Source organism: Capricornis sumatraensis, chromosome 17, assembly GCF_032405125.1.
Source record: "Capricornis sumatraensis isolate serow.1 chromosome 17, serow.2, whole genome shotgun sequence".
Lineage (NCBI taxonomy): Eukaryota > Metazoa > Chordata > Mammalia > Artiodactyla > Bovidae > Capricornis > Capricornis sumatraensis.
In genome coordinates this window covers 77,074,624-77,091,867 of record NC_091085.1, presented here as the reverse complement: position 1 = coordinate 77,091,867, position 17,244 = coordinate 77,074,624, and the positions used below count along the sequence as shown (strand labels likewise).

General features: G+C 43.1%; 1 non-coding gene across 1 annotated transcript; it reads right to left on the bottom strand.

Annotated features, from left to right (window-relative positions):
- Window positions 1–300: 300 nt before the first annotated feature.
- LOC138094204 (U6 spliceosomal RNA) lies at window positions 301–407 on the bottom strand. Its single transcript, XR_011146234.1, has one exon. It is a non-coding gene; the product is annotated as a U6 spliceosomal RNA (small nuclear RNA).
- Window positions 408–17,244: the final 16,837 nt, after the last annotated feature.

Here is a 17,244-nt window from a genome sequence, read left to right as displayed (position 1 = left end):
TTGGCAAAGTGATGTCTCTGCTTTTGAATATGCTATCTAGGTTGGTCATGACTTTCCTTCCAAGGAGCAAGCGTCTTTTAATTTCATGGCTGCAATCACCATCTGCAGTGATTTTGGAGTCCCCAAAAATAAAGTCTGACACTGTTTCTACTGTTTCCCCATCTATTTCCCATGAAGTGATGGGACCAGATGCCATGATATTAGTTTTCTGAAAGTTGAGCTTTAAGCCAACTTTTTAACTCTCCCCTTTCACTTTCTTTTTTTTTTTTTTTTTTTTAGTGGCATAAGGATAGACATTTTAAAACTATGGAACACTTCATGAATTTGCATGTCATCCTTGCACAGGGGCCATGCTAACCTTCTCTATATTGTTCCAATTTTAGTATATGTGCTGCTGAAACGAGCACTCCTCTTTCACTTTCATCAAGAGGCTTTTGAGTTCTTCTTCACTTTCTGCCATAAGGGTGGTGTCATCTGCATATCTGAGGTTATTGATATTTCTCCCGGCAATCTTGATTCCAGCTTGTGCTTCCTATAGTCCAGCATTTCTCATGATGTACTCTGTATAGAAGTTAAATAAGCAGGGTGACAATATACAGCCTTGACATACTCCTTTTCCTATTTGGAACCAGTCTGTTGCCATGTCCAGTTCTAACTGTTGCTTCCTGACCTGCATTTGGGTTTCTCAAGAGGCAGGTCAGGTGGTCTGGTATTCCCATCTCCTTCAGAATTTTCCAGTTTATTGTGATCCACACAGTCAAAGGCTTTGGCATAGTGAATCAAGCAGAAATAGATGCTTTTCTGGAACTCTCTTGCTTTTTCCATGATCCAGCGGATGTTGGCAATTTGATCTCTGGTTCCTCTGCCTTTTCTAAATGCAGCTTGAACATCTGGAAGTTCATGGTTCATGTATTGATGAAGCCTGGCTTGGAGAATTTTGAGCATTACTTTACTAGCATGTGAGATGAGTACAATTGTGCGGTAGTTTGAGCATTCTTTGGCATTGCCTTTCTTTGGGATTGGAATGAAAACTGACCTTTTCCAGTCCTGTGGCCACTGCTGCTGCTGCTAAGTCGCTTCAGTCATGTCCAACTCTGTGCAAGCCCACAGACGGCAGCCCACCAGCTCCCCCATCTCTGGAATTCTCCAGGCAAGAACACTGGAGTGGGTTGCCATTTCCTTCTTCAGTGCATGAAAGTGAAAAGTGAAAGTGAAGCCGCTCACAGAGTTTTCCAAATTTGCTGGCATATTGAGTGCAGCACTTTCACAGCATCATCTTTCAGGATTTGAAATAGCTCACCTAGAATTTCCATGACCTCCACTAACTTTGTTCGTAGTGATGCTTTCCAAGGCCCACTTGACTTCACATTCCAGGATGTCTGGCTATAGGTGAGTGATCACACCATCGTGATTATCTTGGTCATGAAGGTCTTTTTTGTACAGTTATTCTGTGTATTCTTGCCACCTCTTCTTAATATCTTCTGCTTTTGTTAGGTCCAGACCATTTCTGTCCTTAATCAAGCCCATCTTTGCATGAAATGTTCCCTTTGTATCTCTAATTTTCTTGAAGAGATCTCTAGTCTTTTCCATTCTGTTGTTTTCCTCTATTTCTTTGCCTTGATCTCTGAGGAAGGCTTTCTTATCTCTTCTTGCTATTCTTTGCAACTCTGCATTCAGATGCTTGTATCTTTCCTTTTCTCCTTTGCTTTTCACCGCTCTTCTTTTCATTTGTAAGGCCTCCTCAGACAGCCATTTTGCTTTTTTGCATTTCTTTTCCATGGGGATGGTCTTGATCCCTGTCTCCCGTACAATGTCACGAACCTCAGTCCGTAGATAGAGTTCATCAGGCACTCTATCTATCAGATCTAGTCCCTTAAATCTATTCTCACTTCCACTGTATAATCATAAGGGATTTGATTTAGGTCATACCTGAATGGTCTAGTGGTTTTCCCTACTTTCTTCCATTTACGTCTGAATTTGGCAATAAGGAGTTCATGATCTGAGCCGCAGTCAGCTCCTGGTCTTGTTTTTGCTGACTGTATGGAGCTTCTCCATCTTTGGCTGCAAAGAATATAATCAATATGATTTCAGTGTTGACCATCTGGTGGTGTCCATGTGTAGAGTCTTCTCTTGTGTTGTTGGAAGAGGGTGTTTGCTATGACCAGTGCATTTTCTTGGCAAAACTCTATCAGTCTTTGCCCTGCTTCATTCCGTACTCCAAGGCCAAATTTGCCTGTTACTCCAGGTGTTTCTTGACTTCCTACTTTTGCATTCCAGTCCCCTAGAATGAAAAGGACATCTTTTTTGGGTGTTAGTTCTAAAAGGTCTTGTAGGTCTTCATAGAACTGTTCAGCTTCAGCTTCTTCAGTGTTACTGGTGGGGCATAGACTTGGATTACTGTGATACTGAATGGTTTGCCTTGGAAACAAACAGAGATCATTCTGTCACTTTTGAGACTGCATCCAAGTACTGCATTTCGGACTCTTTTGTTGACCATGATGGCTACTCCATTTTTTCTAAGGGATTCCTGCCCACAGTAGTAGATATAATGCTCATCTGAGTTAAATTCACCCATTCCAGTCCATTTTAGCTTGCTGATTCCTAGAATGTCAACGTTCACTCTTGCCATCTCCTGTTTGACCACTTCCAATTTGCCTTGATTCATGGACCTGACATTCCAGGTTCCTATGCAATATTGCTCTTTACAGCATCGAACCTTGCTTCTATCACCAGTCACATCCACAACTGGGGATTGTTTTTGCTTTGGCTCCATCCCTTCATTCTTTCTGGAGTTATTTCTCCACTGATCTCCAGTAGCATATTGGGCACCTACTGACCTGGGGAGTTCCTCTTTCAGTATCCTATCATTTTCCCTTTTCATACTGTTCATGGGGTTCTCAAGGCAAGAATACTGAAGTGGTTTGCCATTCCCTTCTCCAGTGGACCACATTCTGTCAGGACTCTCCACTATGACCCGCCCTTCTTGGCTGGCCCCACAGGGTATGGCTTAGTTTCATTGAGTTAGACAAGGCTGTGATCTGTGTGATTAGATTGACTAGTTTTCTGTGATTATGGTTTCAGTGTGTCTGCCCTCTGATGCCCTCTCGCAACACATGTCATTAGAGAGTTGCAAATTATAACAATGAGATACCACTACACACCCATAGATCTGGCCAAAATCCAAAATTCTGAGAACACTAAATGCTGACAAGAATATGGAACAACAAAAGCTCTCATTCAATGCTGATGAGAATGTAAAATGGTGCAGCCACTTTGGAAGGCAGTTTGGTAGTTTCTTGCAAAACCAAACAGTCTTACCATACAATCTAGCAATAGTGCTCCCAGATATTTACTCAATGGAGCTGAAACATGTCTGCATAAAAACCTGCATACGGATGTTTACAGCATAACTGCCAATACTTGGCAAAAACCAAGATGTACTTTAGTAAGTGAATGGATAAACTGGCTTACATCCAAACAATGGAATATCATTCAGTGATAAAATAAATATTCTATCTAACCAAGAAAAGAACAAGAATGTTAAATGCATACTAATGAGTGAAAGAAGTCAATCTGAGGACTTTCCTGGATAGGAATCCACCTGACAATGCGGGTGACATGGGTTCTATCCCTGGTCTGGGAAGATCCCATGTGCCTCGGAGCAACTAAGCCCTGGGCCACAACCCCTGAGTTCACGCGCTAGAGCCCATGAGCCATGACTACTAGGCCCATGTACTACAACTACTGAGGCCCGCACACCCAGGGCCTGTGCTCTGCAACAAGGGCAGCGTCACAGAGAGAAGCTTGCAAACCCCAACGAAGAGTAGCCCCGGCTTGCCCAACTAAAGAAAGCCCACAAGCAGCAACAAAGACCCAGTGAAAACAAAATAAATACGTAAAGAAATACAACTTATTAAAAGAAGTCAAGCTGAAGAGGCTATATACTGTGTGCTGTGCTGCTGCTAAGTCGCATCAGTCGTGTACCCTTATGACATTCTGGAAAAAGCAAAACAATGAAAACAGTAAAAAGATCAGTGATTGCCCTAGGTTAGAGAGGAAAAGGAGGTAACTAGAAGGACATAGATCATTTTCAAGGCAGTGAAATTATTATGTATGATACTCTAGTTATAGATACATGTCATTGCTATATATTTGTTAAAATTCATAGACTGTGCAATACCAAGTGAGCCCTGATGTGAACTATGGACTGTGGATGATAATGAGGTATCAACATAGGTTCATTGATTCTAACAAATGTACCGTTCTGGTGCAGCATGTTGACAGTGACAGAGGCTGTGCATGGAGGAGGAAGGTATATGACAACTCTGTACTTTCAGCTCAGTTTTGCTGTGAACCCAAAACTGCTCTTAATATCTATTTAAAATTATATATGTGCATACCCTTTGACCCAATCATTTTTTCCTAAGAATTTATGCTACAGATAGACTTACATAAGGGCAAATGACCTATGTTCAGAGTTATTTATTGCAGCACTATTTGCAATGGGTAAAGATTAGAAGCAACCTAAAATCCCTATCTACATAGAATTGGTTAAATATATTACAGTTTATCCACTTAATGGAATAATTGTACACAGCCACTAAAAATAAAAAAGAAAGCTCTTGTATATTTATAAGTATTGATCTCAAAGATAATTTAAAGCAAGGTATACAAAACAATGTATAGTATGCTAAAATTAGTGTAAAATATCAGGGGGTGAGAGAAGCATATAGGTACATACTTGCTTACATGTACAATTTTAAAATCTCTTGAAAACACAAGAAACTGGCAAAATTGATTGCCTTCAGGGAGAATATCTGGATGACTGGGAAACTTTATATATGCTTACATTGGAAACATGAGAATGTCAAATTAATTAGTTCAGTAGGTAGTAAGAAGGAGGGAGGGTACGAGAGAAAGAGGAAGAACACTACACTAGGATCGCTGAATACTCAAGTATTTGGGGGCCTCAGAGATCTTCCAACTTGACTTCATAATATATTCACTGGCTCAAGAAATATATTTTGAGGGCCTTCCCTGGGGGTCCAGTGTCTAAGAGTCCACACTCCCAGTGCAGGGGGCCCGGGTTCAATCCTTGGTCAGGAAACTATTAACAGATCCCACATGCCACAACTAAGACCCAGTACAGCCAAACAAACAAATATTTTTTAAAAATAAAGAAAGAAAAGAAATATATTTGGAGTGTCCTATATACGCCTGGCACTGCTCTGGGTGCTGCAGATAGCAAGATGCAAAGATGTAGGAGTACTGACGCTAATAGGGAAAAGACCTCATAGTGAGAAACTGAGGCCCAGAGAATGCACGACCTCTTCAAGGTCGCCCAGATTGTTGGTGGAGGAGCTGGGTCTGAAACCCAGGTCTGCAGGTTCCTGCTTGGTTTTATTTTCTACCCTGGGATTAAAGTACAGTGAAGCAAATGGACTTGATCACCCAGGCAAAGCTTACAAGTGTGAAAATGAGTGAACCACAGCACTGGCCTCCCAGAAAGAGTTTTCTTCTCCTACACATGCTTTCTAATGGTCATAGTCACTGCCAACCCATGAAAGATCTCCCAATATGATCTTCAGCCTTCATTCACATGAACAGTATTTGTTGTTGTTCAGTCACTCAGTCGTGTCTGACTCTTTTGTGACCCCATGGACTGTAGCCTGCCAAACTCCTCTGTCTTTGGGATTTCCCAGGCAAGAACACTGGAGTGGGTTGCCATTTCCTAGGAGTCATTATAAATAAATACTAATACACACACACACACACACACACCTTTCCAAATGATGATTCGTTTGTCCTTGTGGAGACACCAAAAATGCTAAGCCAAAGTAATAAAACATAGGCTCAGCTAAAGAAAGATCTTCTGTCTGAGCAATAGGAAAGACCTAACCCACAGTCAAGTATAACTGATCCCTGGGATTTTTTTAAGGGTCTTCACCAAACTCTTCAATAGGTTTTTTCCAAGTTTGGAAAATCTTACCAGGAGGCAAGAAAAGAAGAGCATCACTCTCATTACATTGAATAACAAAGGGGTAATCATCAGTGGCCCAGGGTTTAGCCTAATGTTTTAGGCTAACTTACAGTATTATATGTATGTAAACATATAGCTGATTGACTTTGTTGTGCAGCAGAAACTAACACAACATTGTAAAACAACTATACTCCAATTTAAAAAGTATTACAGAACAGGTATAAAAATGAAATCATATATACACAAACACATACACACATCCCCATAAATATAAACCCACATAGACATACACAAAAATATCAACTCCAAAGCACAGACTAAAATTCTTAGTTGAAGAACCATCAATTCTAGATTGGCTACCTTTAAAAAAAGAACCTGTTAAGCTCTTTAAGTTCAAGCTTCCCTGGTGGCTCAGTAGGTAAAGAATCTGCCTCCATTGCAGGAGACCTGGGTTCAATCCCCAGGTCGGGAAGATCCCCTGGAGAAGAGAATGGCAACCCACTCCAGTATCCTTGCCTGGAGAATTCCGTGGACAGAAGAACCTGGCAGACTACAATCCATGGGGTTGCAAAGAGTTGGACACAACTGAGCAACTTTCACTCACTCAAAGAAAGAATCACTGTGATGTTACAAAATGCAAAATCCTGAAATCTCTGTCTTCCAAGTGATTCTATGATTGAAGGAGGACCTGCTGGTTGACCTTCCAGGTTTAATTTGTCTCTGACACGTAGGTCGAATAAGGAGTTGACCTTTGCTGAGACCGTAATTGCTGATGGATGAGAGGAGATGGTTCAGGGTTGTATTTGAAAAAAGTGGAGAAGGAAACTGAGATTTTTTTTAATTACAGACTTAGGACATGGATCCAACCATAAGGCCTTATTTTTAATGGAGGGCCACCACAGACCCCATTTGCTCTGCTAGCCAGCCAGCAATCATCACAAATATTAGTTTAATCTCTTGTTTTCATTCATCCTGAGTCAATACCCACTTGTTTCCCATTTCCACTCCTTGTGAGAGCTTCATCTGATATTCTCCAAAGTCAAGTCAAAGTCATTGTTTCATGTGAAAGAACTGTGAGCTTTTTGGGGCAAAGGCCTCTTCAAATCACCACTGTCATTAACATTGTGATTACACCCACATAGCCCTGATATGGGAGGGCAGCTTGTGCCTTCTTGGGCACCAGAAGTTGCTGGTGAGTGGCCTTGAGGGCCAGTTCTTTTAATACCTGAATCAGACATGTGTCAGGCTTTCAATTTCCACAATCTCTAAGATATAAAGACTCTTCAGGCTGAAAGAGGTTTAAAAGCACTTAATCCACCCTGTCACTTCCGAGATGGCATAGTGGTAAAGAATCCACCTGTCAATGGAAGAGACACAGGAGACACAGGTTCAGTCCCTGAGTTGGGAAGATCCCCTGGAGTAGGAAATGGCAAACCACTCCAGCATTCTTGCCTAGAAAACCCCATGGATAGAGGAACCTGGTGGGCTACACTCCATGGGGTCACAAAGAGTTGGACACTGCTGGGCAACTGAATATGCACACATGCCCGTTTTATAGTGGAAACTGAGATTCAAAGAGGAAGGGTGATTTGTCCAAGGTCATTGCCTGATCTCTGAGCTCCCAATCCAATGTTCTGACTTATTCTCCAAAAACATTATTCAAACAAACTCTTACAATTTCTTATGAAGTTAAACCTACATGTAGCCTATGACACTGCAAATTCCACTTGTAAGTATTTACTCAAGAGAAATGAAAATATGTGCTATGGTCTAAACGGGCCCCCTAAAATTCACATGTTGAGTCCTAACTGCAAAAGGTAATGGTATTAGGAGGCAGGGTCTTCGGGAGACGATTAGGTCATGAAGGTGAAGCACCCATGAATGGGATTAGTGCCTTTATAAAGAGATCTCAGAGAGATGCTTAGCTCCTTCCTCCAGGTGAGCACACAGTGAGAAGGCCCCAGCTCTGAACCAAGAAGAGGGCCCTTACCAAAACTCAACCCTGCTGGCACCTTGATCTTGAGCTGGGCAGATTCTTGAACTGAGAAATAAATTTCTATTGTTTATAAGCTACCTAGTCTGTGGTATTTTGTCATAGCTCTCCAGAACAGACAAAGACAACATACATCCACAAAAGGACTTCAACACAAGTGCTTACAATAGTTTTATCTGTAGCAAGAAATTAGATGCAACCCAAATGTCGACTAACAGGTAAATCAATAAACAGACTTTGGTACATTAATTCAGTGTAACACTACTCATCAATTAAAAAGGAACAACCTACACAGTGCAACATGGAGGAATCTCACAGACACTGAACTAGGAAAAGAGGGCAAACACAAAAGAGCACAAACTGTATTATTTCATTTGTACATAGTTCTTGGAGAGGCCAAATTAACTATAAGTCTACGGTGACAGAAAACAGAATACAATTTTCTGGAACAGGAGAGGGGTGATTAACTGCAGAAGGGCATGAGGAAACTTTCTGGAGCACTGGCAATATTATATTTATTCACCAAGATGGTGTTGCATGGGTGTAAACATTTGTCAAGATTCACCAAACTAATAAACTTACTGAAAGAGACCAAAAAACCTGTACTCTGAAAACTGTAAGAAATCAAAGACACAAACAGATAAGAAGATATACCATGCTCGTGGATTGGAAGATTCAATATTGTCAAAAATGTTTATACTACCTGAGGCAATCTACAGATTCAATGCAATTCCTATCCAATTACCAATGGCATTTTTTCACAGAATGAGAACAAAATATCTTAAAATTTATATGGAGACACAAAAGACCCCAAGTAGCCAAAGCAGTCTTGAGAAAGAAAAATGGAGTTGGAGGAAGCAGGCTCCCCGACTTCAAATTACACTACAGAGCTATTGTCATCAAAACAGTGTGGTAATGGCACAAAAACAGAAATATGGATCAATATTTAGATCAATATAGATCAATATTTAGACCCTAAATAGAAATATAGATCAATCAAAATATAGAACAGGATGGAAAGCCCTGAAATAAATCCATGCACTTATGGTCAATTAATCTATGACAAAGGAGGCAAGATTACAGAACAGCAGAAAGGCAGTCTCTTCAACAAATGGCATTGGGAAAACTGGACAGCTGCAAAAAAAAAAAAAATGATGTTAGATCATTTTTTAACACCATACATAAAAATAAGCTCAAAATGGATTAAAGACCTGAATATAAGGCTGGAAATCATAAAATTCCTAGAGGAACACTCTGACATAATTCAGAGCAATATGTTTTTCAGATATGTCTCCTAAGCAAAGAAAATGAAACTTTGAGAAAAAAAGAGAAAATAAACAAATAGGACCTAATTAAACTTAAAAGCTTTTGCACTGCAAAGGAAACCTACTGAAAGGGAGAAAACAGTTGCAAATGATATGACTAATAAAGGGTTCAAATTGCCAACATCCACTGGATCATTGAAGAAGCAAGAGAGTTCCAGAAAAACATCTATTTCTGCTTGATTGACTATGCCAAAGCCTTTGACTGTGTGGATCACAATAAACTGTGGAAAATTCTAAAAGAGATGGGAATACCAGACCACCTGATCTGCCTCTTGAGAAACCCATATGCAGGTCAGGAAGCAACAGTTAGAACTGGACATGGAACAACAGACTGGTTCCAAATAGGAAAAGGAGTACGTCTAGGCTGTATATTGTCATGCTGCTTATTTAACATCTATGCAGAGTACATCATGAGAAACGCTGGACTGGAAGAAACACAAGCTGGAATCAAGATTGCCGGGAGAAATATCAATCACCTCAGATATGCAGATGACACCACCCTTATGGCAGAAAGTGAAGAGGAACTAAAAAGCCTCTTGATGAAAGTGAAAGAGGAGAGTGAAAAAGTTGGCTTAAAGCTCAACATTCAGAAAACAAAGGTCATGGCATCTGGTCCCATCATTTCATGGCAAATAGATGGGGAAACAGTGGATACAGTGGCTGACTTTATTTTGGGGGGCTCCAAAATCACTGCAGATGGTGATTGCAGCCATGAAATTAAAAAACGCTTACTCCTTGGAAGGAAAGTTATGACCAACCTAGATAACATATTCAAAAGTAGAGACATTACTTTGCCAACAAGTGTCTATCTAGTCAAAGCTGTGTTTTTCCCAGTGGTCATGTATAGATGTGAGAGTTGGACTGTGAAGAAAGCTGAGCACCGAAGAACTGATGCTTTTGAACTGTGGTGTTGGAGAAGACTCTTGAGAGTCACTTGGACTGCAAGGAGGTCCAACCAGTCCTTCCTAAAGGAGATCAGTCCTGGGTGTTCACTGGAAGGACTGATGCTAAAGCTGAAATGCCAATACTTTGGCCACCTCATGCAAAGAGTTGACTCATTGGAAAAGACCCTGATGCTGGGAGGGATTGGGGGCAGGAGGAGAAGGGGACGACAGAGGATGGGATGACTGGATGGGATCACCGACTCGAAGGACATGAGTTTGAGTGAACTCCGGGAGCTGGTGATGGACAGGGAGGCCTGGCATGCTGCGATACATGGGGTCTTGAAGAGTCAGACACGACTGAGCAACTGAACTGAATAAAGGGTTAATACCCAAAATATGTAAACAGCTCATACAGCTCAACATCAATAAAAACAAACATCCCAATTTAAAAATGGCCAGAAGACCTGAATAAACATTTTCTTCAGTTCATGGGCTCCCTTCATACCCCCTGGCATCTTACTACTGACCCCCTCTTCTCATATTTCCAGTTGAGCCAGACTTAGGTTCTGACTGGGCCCCAAAGTCTTGATAGCCTGTGGGTAGAGGGGCAGACAGGAGATTCCCGGAAGCTCTGCTCAGCTCAGCATCCTTGGCTCTTTCTCTGTGACCTTTAGCAGGGCCCAAATCTTGAGCTTTATCACATAATGAGTTTGGTACATTCATAGGCCAATAAATCAGAAGGCACTCCTCTCTCAGACGGTCCATAATTTAGGTGATAACCTCAGTCATCCCAACATGCTGCTGCCTAGTCACTTCAGGCGTGTCCAACTCTGTGTGACCCTATGGACTGCAGTCTGCCACACTCCTCTATCCATGGGATTCTCTAGGCAAGAGTACTAGAGTGGGTTGCCATGCCTTCCTCCAGGGGATCTTCCCAACCTAGGGATCGAACCCAGGTCTCCTGCATTGCAGGCAGATTCTTTACCACTGAGCCACCAGGGAAGCCTCATGCCAACATACCCCCACTGCAAAAATGTTTAAGGGAGCAGTTTCTAATTCTGTTATCACAGCTCCCTGATTACACATGTGTCACAAGGCATCCACGGCTTCTACAGCTAGGAGCCCAGAGCCAAAGTCTTGCCAAAGGCGGCTCACCACCCAGAGGAAGACAACTGGTCTATATTTCCAAATCTGCTCACCTAGATTGCAACTTGCTCAGCTTCTTTCAAAGATCTGGAAATTCCATGGCTTGACTGTGAACCCTGGAAAGTTCACTAGAGATGGCATGACTCATCCTCCATCTTTCACAAATGGGACACTGAGGCTTAGTGAGGCCATGTGGCTCAGCCAGAACTCAGGCCTGCTGCTGCCTTAATGCTTGCTCCATTTCACCCCTCAGGTGTCTGGGCCCATGGAGTCAGCATTTTAATGCCTCTTCTAGTGCTTTCCTCACCCCTTCCCCCAGCAGCCTCCCAGACCATCATCTCTCCCCAAATTGTTGCTGCAGACTCTTGTGGTTTCCCTCCTCCAAGTCTCTGCTTCTACCAGTCCATCCTGAGTGACATGTCGAGTCACACTCTGACCTGAAAATTGTCAAGGGCTCCCACCTCCTGCCAAAGAAAACCCAAAAGCCTTGACCTGGTGTTCCAGGCCCATCATCATCTGACACCAACTTGCTTCTCATTCCCCCGACCTCCCCTCCCCACAGGCCCTAGGCCTAGCCTGAATCAGCCTGTTGCTGTTCCTAGTGTCTCCCTTCTGCTTCTGCATTTGGTCATGCTACTTCTTCCACTGAGTTTGCAAGACTGGACTACCCACTGCTCACCTGTCACCTCCACCTGTCCATCCACCTTCCTATAAGGCTTGACTCAAATGCCCTCTCACCCCAAGAAGCTTCCCCATACTCCATTCCCGACGTAAATTATTCCTCCCACCTCAAGACCCTTGGATTTCCCTGGTGGCTCAGACGGTAAAGCATCTGTCTACAATGCGGGAGACCTGGGTTCCATCCCTGGGTTGGGAAGAGCCACTGGAGAAGGAAATGGCAATTCACTCCAGTACTATTGCCTGGAAAATCCCATGCACAGAGAAGCCTGGTAGGCTACAGACCATGGGGTTGCAAAGAGTCGGACACGACTGAGCGACTTCACTTTCCTTTCAAAACCCTTGGGCTGAAGACCTTGGGCTTCCCAGGTAGCATTAAAAAAAAAAAAAAAAAAACCTGCCTGTGAATGCAGGAGACATAAAGAGACACAGGTTCGATCCCAGGGCCAGGAAGATCCCCTGGAGGAGGGCTTGGTAACCCATTCCAGTATTCTTGCCTAGAGAATCCCTTGGACAGAGGAGCCTGGCAGGCTACGGTAGGCTACAGTCCATAGGGTCGAACAGAATTGGACAGGACTGAAGTGACTTAGCACCACACATAAGACCCTATGATGGATAAACCTTAAGCCTGAGGTATTTATGTACCTGTTTTCTCTCCTAATAGGATACAAACTTTCTCAAAAACAGAGTACATATTGATTTGTCTGTATGTTTCCCACAGGCCCAGCATGGTACCTTTTATTCATTGATTAACTGTTTCATTAATAATTTACTGAATGGAATTTTGGAGTCCAAGAGACCTGAGCATGAGTCCATAGCTCTATTTGTCTACCACTAGATAGATCATGCTAGTAGTATGATCTTGAGCAAAGCACTTAACCATTCTGAGTCTCAGGTTTTCTCCTCTGTGAAATGAAGATAAGACCTAAGTCACAGTGTTACTGTAATGATTAATGATGTGACATATAGGATATGCTTAGCACAATGCCTTACACATATTAATAGTGATTATTCAATTAATAAGGCAATACTACTAATAAAAATAAACATAGCTCCTGCTATGTGCCTGGAATTGTGGAAAATGCTAGGTACACAGAGGTAAATAAAACAAGGCCATGCCTCTGAAGACTTAGAGACCAGTGGGGAAGCAGACAACAAGGGACATCTAGGCTCCACATCGTGCAGGGTGAGAAGAGCTATGACAAAGACACCCACAGGGTGCTCTAGAACTTCTGGAAGGGGCCCTGACTCAGGGCTGTGCCCCAGGAGGCAGGGGCTCAGGGAAAGCTCCCAGAAGAGTGATGTGAGCAGTTTTGGAAAACCTAGTGATAACGATCCAGGGGAAAGAGGCAAAATAGGCAAGTGGGGCACAAGGCACAGCTCGAGACCAAGGAGCACAGCGCAAGTCAGAGCTCACTGCAGCCTGCACACAGCCGGTGCTCAGTGTCTGCCTAATAAGAGGCATCCTGGGGTTCGGGGCGGAGCCACGGCATCGGCTGCCACAGTCGTGGCTGTGACCCTGGGTAAGTCCCTGTCCTGAGCTCACTGTGCTCCGGTGACCCACTCCCTGATGCTGAGGTCTGGGAAGGACACTGAGCCTCTGCTTGGTGTTCCCTCACTCCTCCAGCTGAGTCAGGTAAGGGCATGTTTTCACCTGCTCCATTCAGAAGTCTGTTCTAGGAGGTTGGCACCACCCTCTTTAGGTCACACCTGTGTCTGAAGCAAGAAACGCTAATCACCTTACGAGCATTGTCACACCCTCTTCCTGGGAAACTCCTTTTCACAGCTGGGGTGGGGAACCCAGAGACTCCAGAGAGCTACCAGGCATCGGGTCCTATCCACAGGACACCTGTTGTAGACTAGGGGCAATTGCAGAATTCAAGGCCAAAATAAGCATTCTCAGTGAGTGTAATTTTTGTTTATCTGGTAAGAAACAAATTAACTACATTTTAAACATTTTAAAACAATCTTTTTGAATGGAAAATTACTGATTTTTATAAAACTGGTCAATTTTGTCAATGCAATATTTTCTTCCAATTTTATTAAGATACAACTGGTATGCGTGTGTATGTGCTCAGCCACTAAGTCATCTCCTGCTCTTTTGCAACCCCATGGGCTGTATAGCCTGCCAGGCTCCTCTGTCCATGGGATTTCCCAGGTAACAACACCGGACAAAAGCAAGAGCAGCAACCTGAACATCCAGCCTGTCCAAGAAGGGAAGGGAGGGTAAATGGGGAGAGGGCAGGTGTGCGAGTTACCGTTGGCTTCTCGAACAAATTACCACAAACCTGGTGCCTTACAACACACCACTTTGATTCAAGTGATGGAAACCTAGTTTAAACTTGTTGTTGCTGTTTAGTTGCTAAGTGGTGTCCAACCCTTTCACAACAGTAACGCGCCAGGCTCCTCCTCTGTCCATGGGATTTCCCAGGCAAGAATACTGGATTAGGTTGCCATTTCCTTCTCCAGGGGATCTTACCAACCCAGGGATCAAGTCCACATCTCCCGCATAGGCAAGCAGATTCTTTACCAGTGAGCCACCTGGGAAGCCCAGTTTACCCTTACGTAAGGGGAAACAGACCAAGCAAAAAGCCAAGTGTAAGTAATGGATTTGCATACTCAACAAAATTGTGAGAAGGATGACGGGGAGCTGATTTATACATGACTGGATCCAGAAACCCAAATGATGTCAGGACTTCCTTGTTCTAACTCTGTGCTTCATCTCTGCTTTTTCTGTGTTGACTGTCAGACTGTAGCTGAGCATTCCCATCTGGCGTAGAACATGTTCACTATTGAAAAGTATTTTTAAGTCATCCAGGATCCAAAAAAAGCACTACTAACAATTCTCCTTTCCAGGTTTTATGTATGTTATTGTACACACATCTGACACGCCCTAATATGTGTGCTCACATACATACAAGCATGCATACATAGTTATTTGTTGTTTAGTTGCAAAGTTGTGTCTGACTTTTCTGTGACCCCACGGACTGTAGCCTCTAGGGTCCTCTGTCCATGGGATTTCCCAGACAAGAAGACGGGAGTCGGTTGCCACTTCCTTCTCCAGGGGATCTTCTCCTGTTTGGCAGGGAGATTCTTTACCACTGAGCCATCTGGGAAGACGACATAATTTTCTATGGAGCATTTATCGTGTGCATATGGCTTTGTAACCTACTTTGTTACTTAGTACTCTTTTATGAAGATTTTCCTTGTTATTAAACTTTATTTGAAAATGGGGGAGAAGCACACAACTATTCTTACAGTTTTGGCTCTTACAGTTTGAAGTCTAAAATTAGTTTCCCTGGGCTGAAATTAAGTAGGGCTGCACTGCCTCCAGAAGCTATAGAAGAGAATCTGTTTGCTTGCCTTTTCCCCTTCTAGAGTTACATGCCCATGGCCCCTTTGTCCACTTTCAAAGTCTTCTGTGTCAAGTCTTCCTCTGTCTCTCTCTTACAAGAACATTTGTGATGACACTGGGCCACATAGATAAACCACGATAATCTCCCCCATCTTAAAATTCTTACATGCACATCTGCAAAATCCCGTGTAAGGTAACATCGGCAGGTTCTAGGGATTCAGACACACATGCTTTGAGGGACCATTACTCAGCCTCCCACCACAGGGAATCCCCCACCAGCTGACGGAAGGAGACATGCCTCAAACACACCCAACGAGGAGGAGGCAGCCAAGCCAGCTGCCAAACTGGAGTCACATCCCACACTTCTGGAAAGTCACGAGTTGAAACTCTCGGCCACCATCCAATCTTGTGGGTTTGTGATTTAAATAAATGCTCCCATGGACTCCTACCTCCACCACCATATATTTAAAGCAGAAACTTGGGGAGCAGAGTCTCAGTGCCTGGAAAACTTTGCTGCCCACTCACTCCTGCAAAGGGCCCACTCCTCCCAGGGTTCTTCACAACACTAACTGGAGACCACCCGTGAAGCCCACCACCCTTGATTTTATTCTTTTTTTTTTCACTGCTTCAAGTCTTGGTTGCGGCATTCAGGATCTTTCGTTGAGGCGGCATTCGGACTCTCTAGTTGTGAGGTATCATGTGGGATCTTAGTTGCCCTACCAGGAGCCGAACCTGTGTCCCCTGCATTGCAGGGGCAAATTCTTAATCACTTGACCAACAGGGAAGTCCCACCTGCCCTTGATTTTAGACACTTCTCATCTGTCAGAGCTCTCTTGCCCTGCCCACCTCATAACTGACTCTCACTAGGCTGCCCTGAATAACACCCTACACACAGCTCAGTACTAGGGAGTCCAAAGATAATCAGACACTGTCTTCAAGCTCACTGGAGAGATGCCACTTATGTAACTCACTGTTTCTTCCTCAACAGTTTTACTTCTGCCCAGACTGCCCTGCCCTGTAATAATAATATGAATGATTATATTAACACGGCAGTGTTAATATCATAGCAGCTTCTCACCATGTACTAGGCACTAGGCTAGGGATTTTTTAATATATTGGCTAGTTTAATTTTCATAAGAATCTGATATAAGGTGAGATCTATTACCAGTTTTCATAGATGAAGAAACTAAGATGCACAGAAGTGAAATAAATGGCCCAAAATCAGAAGTAGTAACAGATAAAGCTGAAATCTGAAGTTTATATCTTAGTCTGTGCCTTTGGCATAACCAACCATCATTCAAGTCTTCCATAATTAACCACACCCAGCAAGGATTCTGCCCTTTCTCTGGCACCTCAAAGCCAGATAATAATAATAAAAAATAACCTGATTTTAAATTTCAGCAAAGGACCCTAAATAGACATTTTTTCTAAAGAAGACACACAAATCACAACCAAGTATATAATGGTGCTCAACATCACTAATCATCAGAGAGAAGAAAACCAAAACCACAATGAGAGAGACTTCACCTTCCAATGCACGAGGTATGGGTTCGATCCCTGGTCAGGGAACTAACGCTCCACATGCCTTAAGGCCAAAAAAACAAAAACACGTAATGGAAGCAATGCTGTAACAAATTCATTTAAAAAAGGTTCAAATGGTCCACGTCAAAAAAAAATCTTGAAAAAAAAAATGAGATATCAATCCGCACCTGTTAAGATGGCTGAGTCTAAAGTTTGTGTGGGAACTTCCCTGGTGGTCCCGTGGTTAAGAATCCCCCTGCAGTGCAGGGAATGCGGGGTCATCTCTGATGGGGGAACTGAGATCCCACATGTGACAGCACAACCACACCTGTGCGCCGCACGGAAAGATCTCCCACGATGCG